We start from the raw sequence: 7617 nt of genomic DNA on the forward strand, positions 1-7617 counted from the left end.
ATTATTGTATTTTAAGACTTTTAATTTACTTTAGGTTACAATTACATAATGGTTAATTATGGCCATTAAGTGTGAATGTTACGACTCTTGAAATGTCTTTAGTAGTTTCATTTTGAAGATATATAAAGCCATGTATGTTGTATTTGTAAGTAGACTTGGAAAATACAGTAAAAGAAGCATTTGTGCTCTTCTTTAGCCAATGGCTAAGTTTATTTACAATTCTATGTAGGTTAGGTTGCATGTAGAATCATTCAAGCTCGACATGATCAATCTTGCTTATGGAGTGATTCGAATCTCAATTAAGTGTTCTTGCGTTGAGATATTTGATCAACAAGAATCATTCAAGCTAGACATGATCGATCTTGCTTGTGGAGTGATTCGAATCTCAAACAATGTTCTTGCCTTGAGATATTCGATCAACAAGGTAATCTGAATCTTACTCCCCTTGTAGTGATTTCCACATATCATTTAGTATCAGAGCTTCAGACTCAAGATCGGATATATGTTTCCTTTGCATTTTTTTTCAATTTAATTTTTATTTACTTTTATCTTTTTAGATTTTAATCGACCCAGAGTTCAAAATTCAATCTTTGCTGTGTTCAAAATTTTGAGAGGTGAGATTGAGAGCTTCATATGTGTAAATGAGTGCAAACAGAGTGGCCTAAAAAAAACCATGAGTGTATACACGTGAGCGATTGTTGTGAGGTCCTTTGTATTTCCATATCTTATTTTTTGCAGCAAAGTTTCACAAACAGATTCGAGGACGAATCCTCTTGAAGAAGTGGAGAATTATATGAACCAATAGACATCAATCATACAATATACTTTAATATTTAAGATTTAAAATTATATAGAAATATTTTTAACAAGATTCTAAATTAGAGGGAAGTTTTTCTAAAATAAAATAGATGGAATAATTAGATATTGGTTAACAATAAATTAGGAAAACTCATCCAAAAGTAAATTGTTTAAAGATGAGATGGAAATATATTTACCCAGGGATATTACTACATTTCTAAATTAGTGGTTCACCAGAGTTTATAATTTCATAGTTAGAATACTTGTGCCAAGATAAAATGGGCTTGCTTAAAAATGTCAATATGGTTTCTGCCTTCTGGTTGATCTCTCTAGTTGCTATTTTGTCCAATCTCAATGGTCTCGAGGCAAAGTGGGATGGGAGTGGCAATGTGCTTTCTTTGGGTCTCAATAGACATGTACCAACCCGACCAAATCCAGCAAGATCTCCTGAAAGCCCTCCCTAAAGTTTAGGCACCAAAAGGTGTGTCCCAACAGGACCAAATCCAGCAACATCTCCCGAAGCGCCACCATTGGGTCTAGGCACTAAGAGGCGTGTAACAACTGGCCCAAATCCAGCAACATCTCCTGAAAGCCCTCCCTCAAGTTTAGGCACCAAAAGGCGTGTCCCAACTGGACCAAATCCAGCAACATCTCCCGAAATGCCTCCATTGGGTCTAGGCACGAAGAGGCGTGTCCCAACTGGCCCAAATCTAGCAACATCTCCTGAAAGTCCTCCCTCAAGTTTAGGCACCAAAAGGCATGTCCCAACAGGACCAAATCCAGCAACATCTCCCGAAACGCCACCATTAAGTCTTGGCACTAAGAGAAGTGTACCAACTGGCCCAAATCCAGCAGCATCTCCTGAAAGCCCTCCCTCAAGTTTAGGCACTAAAAGGCGTGTCCCAGCTGGGCCAAATCTAGCAACATCCCCCGAAACACCTCCATTGGGTCTAGGCACAAAGAGGCGTGTCCCAACTGGCCCAAATCCACAACATCTCTTGAAAGCCCTCCTTTAAATTTATTATGAGGCCTTGTGATAGTAGCAAGTGGTCTCTAAAGATATTACAATGAGGTCTCTATCTAATGTTCTATCTTATATATAATGAGATGAACCACCTTTATGTCAAGAGACTTTAATGATGGGCGTGAAAAAATAATTTAGTTTTAGAATCTTTTATAATAAGATTTCTTTACCTTTTAGTCAAAAAGCTACGCTAAGATATAATTTTAATTTCTACATTATTGATTAACGTTATATAATTTAACAATTATTTTATATTTGTAATTATTTTGTAATAATTTGAAACAAAACTTTTCTCTCTTTTGTTTTAATTAAATGGTACTTTTATCTCTTACTTTACTCTTCTTTCCTTTTCCTTTCTTTTTGTTTATTTTCAATTTCATCTTTTGGGTCACGATCCGACTTTCAAAGCCTCGAAAATCGGGTCGTGACATAAATATGAAAAAAACATTGGCATAAATATGAAAGTTTCTACCAAATTCATGCGACTTTGGACATCTTCAAATGATATAATACATGTTAATTAGTGAGACCGTAGCTTTTTTGCCAAAATTTAATGGGTAAAAAAACTTGCATATTTTTAAATATGATAGCACATAAATTACAATTTCTACGATATTCTGACCTAATTTTAATTTTACTTTCATATATAACTAATATACCATTTTATATTGTACTAGTATAGACTTTTAAAAATGAATACCAAAAAAAATTATCGATAGAAAAATATTAAATAGGATAGATTTATCTATCACGACCCGATTTTCGAGGCTTCGAAAAATCGAATAGTGACTAAAAAGACGAAATCGAAAACAAATAAAAATTTAAAAGAAATAAAATACGGGATGAAAATCTGAAAAAATTTAAATGAAGAAAAATGAGTTAACGATACCAAAATTAAATACAAAATTAAAGTCAAATATTACGAGGGGAAATACAATTATGAAAGAAAAATACAAAAGATTCTAAAAGACCGACAAGGGAGTGACGCTCCAGAATGACACCCCTATGTGATAGTGCAGCTCTTGAACACCTCCCCACCTCGACTGGTACCTGAAAAAAAAGAAGGGGAAACGGGGTGAGTATAAAAATATACTCAGTAAGAACCTACTTGTAGGCTTTTAATCGCATCCAAGTTAAGGAAAGAACCACCAACTATACTCTAGACCCTAGAGTCTCAGTACTCTTAGCTAGAATTAGTCACTGCATGGTCAACATCCTTCCACAGGACGGACCCATCATGCAAGCGACCTTGACCCACTCGCGTGATCAACATCTTACCATGAGACGGATCCCCATGCAGAGTAGTCGATCTACCACTGAGTAACACTTCCCTAACAGGCGTCTCGCCAAGCTCAACAGTACCACACCGGAGTAGGAAGGGAAGAGTAACACCTCCTTAATTGGCGTCTCGCCTAGCTCAATGGTACCACACCGAAGTAGGAAGGGAAGAATAACATCTCCCTAATTGGCGTCTCGCCTAGCTCAACAGTAACACACTGGAGTAGGAAGGGGAGGGTAACATCTCCCTAACTCGCGTCTCGCCTAGCTCAACTGTACCACACCGGAGTAGGAAGGGAAGCGGAGCATACTCGAACGCTATACTAGATACTATCAACTAAGAGGTCATCTCTCTATACTTCGAGGGCCTAATGTGGTTCTCTATATCTCAAGGGTAGTTAAAACTATTGAGTTAGGGGACCTGGCTTCCATATTCACTTAATCAAGACTTCCAAGTCCATAACAGTCCAGGGTTAAAGGGTCTCTCCCTCTAAGCGTCGCTCACGACACCATAGACTGTAACATCAGGAGGGTCCCCTAACTAAACCCAACTCAATCCCTGCAAGAGTTCACCCGAGGCATATCACAACACTACAACTTATCAATCATATCTTAAGTTCACCCAATCATTCAACAGAAGTTTATGTATTATTAACAACACATACAGCCATACAAACTCAACGGGGAGATATCTTCCATCAACACCCGTAGTGCAGATACACAAATCCTCCAGTCCACCAACATAGTATGAATAGATAAAAGCAGTAGAAAGATAGTCCAGCAAGCATATAAACATTGAGTACGAAATCTCATAAAGGCAGCAAGTCCAATAGATATATATATTTAACTTCATAAGTATAGAGAATCATTAGATTTAGCCATCTAGGGATAATTTGCTTTAGCATGCATGCAAAACCAAGTGCACCCAACACGTATTACTTCCTAAATTCGTGTGGTTACTTAACCAATCAAATATGTTAGGATTTTAGTATAACATCAATTCTTACAGAGGACGAGTATAGAGGGCGAGTATAGAAGGTCAACTGTCCCTTTTAGAAACTTATAAATGTTATTTGATTAGAAGTTCAACTATATATATATATATATATATATATATATATATAGATAGATAGATATATATTTATTTATTTGGTGTCGTGGGACACACAATCCGAAATCATCTTTAAAACGACACAACAAAAGACTCGAAATAAAATAAATAAACGTTTAAGTTTAAAACATCTTGTTCTATCCTAAGTCTAAGAAAATAAATGCCACTATTCTATGCATGTGCCATGATCTCGAGTTGCGATGTCGTCGTCAGCCGTACAGGAATTTCTTGCCTTAACCTGAAAAATGTAGCAGATATGGCTTGAGTATTTAAAGAAATACTCAGTAAGTGACCCCACTATTGGGGTTAAATGCAACAATCGCATGCAATGAAATGATGGAACCTATCTTTCGTTTCGTTTCATTCATTTCATTTCGTTTCGTTTTCCCTACGGTGTAATCCTAACAGGTAATCGTGGACGTGTACCATATACTCTACACTCAGCCCATACGTGCGAGTATGGGCTCACCAGCTAGTTCGCACACCGCTGGGCCATTGTCCCTAGCCGGTGGGTATGCTCTGGGGGCCCACCGGGACCTGTTAAAACTAAAACTCTCACGGCAGCGCTATGCAAGGCATAACGATCGTTGTCCTGCCATTTGGATGTACGCGTCCGTACCCTCGTGATGGGATATGGATATCCCCCCAAATGCATGATCACACAATATGCATGATGTCCCACTAGTCCTACAACCATCATTTAATGAACATAACCCCGTGTCACGTTTTCATGCTTACATGTCATTCTCATTCTCATTTCGTTACATATCATACATATTCCCAGCGGGGTTATGTATCATGCAATTTACCGTATTTCATGTCATACAATTCATTCAGTTACATTCCAATACTCATACAACAAGCCATAATCGTACAAGGGTCACACATCGTCACATGCATTCATATCACATCAACTAAGCAGCATAAATAACATACATTCACGTTCACATGATTTCGTACTTAAGCACAATAATCTAGCATACAATGTATCATATCATAACCAAGTCATAACGTAAACACTTCATAGTCATATCGTTCTCTAACTTACCATAGCCTTAACGTTCTTATACCTATCACAGACATATCATTACGTGACGTACCTTAGTCATATCGTCACAAGAACGTACTCTAACGCTATCGTTCTATCAATCTATCACAAACCTATCCCTTTCTACCCATAACCTAACCATGTTCTTTCATCAATCTCTCCTATCCATAGCACTCCGGTATGTAACCTAACTCTAACGTTTCATGAACGTATCTTACAACTATCGTTACATTTCGTTTTGTGCATCCTTCTCGTACCCTATCTCAAACATATCTTTGAGCACATCGTACCATAATTATTGTCATACAAACCACATATTATAACATAATATAACATAATATATAGGAAGCATATCGATCCACAGACAATTCACACATATCAATGTATATGACACGTACAAAACCACAAGGCACGTGTCAACATCAAATATAACCATACCGATAGTAAGGTCACTTACCTAGCTAGCTTAAGTCGTTGTCACAAATATATCTTTAATGAAAGTTCGATTCCGTCCTTTGAAATCCGAGTCAACCTATATGAGTTCATGACATCAGTTTCAAGTTTGAACTCTATAAAATTATTTCTCTAATTTAGATTTGCCATCGTAAAATTCTGATATTTCGTGTCAGACAAAATTTAAAGGAGTGCACTCTATATTTCCTGTTTTACTGTTAAATCTTGTTCAACAAATTTTTCCTCAATCTTCCCTCTTCTTCTGTAATTATTTTTAAGAAGGTATTATTCAATTTTGTTGATCTATTCCTACTTCCAAATCATCCCTTTTTATTATTATTATTATTTTTCTTTTCAGTTAACAGTCCTGTATTTCTATCTCTATCTCGTTTTTTCTCATTTCCTTTGTCTTCTTTCTGATTTAGTTAACAATTATATTCTTAGCTTTTAATTTAGTCATTCATTTGGTTATATTCTTTTCCTATAATTCATAAAAAATTACAACCTAAATCATTCCAACAATTCAGTAGATCTAAAATATAATTGTTTTTTATTTCCTAAACTCATACAAAATTCTTTTCATTTAATCTCTAATTCAAAACTAAATAATTGTAACCAAATTAATATTATTTAATAAAATAAAAGGAAGATTTAACATACTGACCTCTTCAGATGACATATCTCCTACGGCGGAGCTAGCTAGTCTGCTTAAACCTTTTGTCTTCTTTTTCTATTTGTTTTTGTAGGAAGGAAGAATTCTGCTTAAATCTGCTGTTGTTTTTACAGAAAAGAGATTCCTGATTTATTGCCAGATTATTCTTAGGGAAGGAGTGGTGAGAGATGGAAGGAAGGAGGAGAGATGGTTACCAAATGTTTTTCTTCTTTTAATTTTTATTTATTTATTATTTTATTATTTTAACTATTTTTTTTTTTATAATTACTTTTATTTCTTTATTTCTTTATTTATTGTTGGGCTATTACAACATGAATCCCGAAAGTTTTTTTTTCCTAACTTATCAATTTCCTCTAAAAGAACTTTGACGATGACAATATGCAACCTTGCTACAATTCTTATCATCCAAGTTTAGAAGATACGATTACCCCATTCTTGATGCTAAAATTATCACAGACCAGATAAGAAACGGGTGGAGAACAATAAAATAAATTGCATATTTAGATGGGGTTGGAAACATTTTTCCTCGAACAATTACACTCAAATTATGGAATGTTGCAACCTGTCAGGTGAGCTCGTTCATGGTTGATAGTGAAGACCCAATGGTTCCTACGAGCAAATCACCAAATCGTGAGTTTGTTGATGTTAAAATGTTGGAAGGTTTCAAATATTTGGATGATTGTTTGTATTTTCATACTAATATAATGCAAAAGAATATAATATTTTCCAGTCACCAAGAGTGTCGTACATAAAACAAGTTTTCGGATCAAGTCGATAGAAATACCACTTACTTGATTAGCTTAAGTTGTTGTCATGAATTTATCCTTAATGAAAATTTGATTCTGTATTTTGAAATCCAAGTTAACTTATGTGTGCTCATGACATCAGTTTCAAGTTCGAACTTTCATGTAACAAGTTTATAGATAGAGTTAACCATTTTTCTAGAAGATATAAGCTACTGTCATATAAAAGAATTTGATGAATTTATTTTATTTTAGAGTATTATCTGTTTTCTAGTCGTCCCATATTTAAAAATTCAATTCTTTTTCATGGTTTATCCTCTATAATTCTTATTCTTAGAAGTTGTGTTTGGCAGTATACATAAAAAAATTATCAATTTTACACCACTCATTTTTCTTTTAATTCTATTAACAATTATCTTTAGCCAATTTTAATTCAACAAACTTTTTTTTTTGTCCACACTTTTAATTCTTTTTCAATTATCTTTGGAA

This window comes from Cucurbita moschata, unplaced genomic scaffold (assembly GCF_002738365.1).
Source record: "Cucurbita moschata cultivar Rifu unplaced genomic scaffold, Cmos_1.0 Cmo_Scf00085, whole genome shotgun sequence".
In the NCBI taxonomy this organism is placed as follows: Eukaryota; Viridiplantae; Streptophyta; class Magnoliopsida; order Cucurbitales; family Cucurbitaceae; genus Cucurbita; species Cucurbita moschata.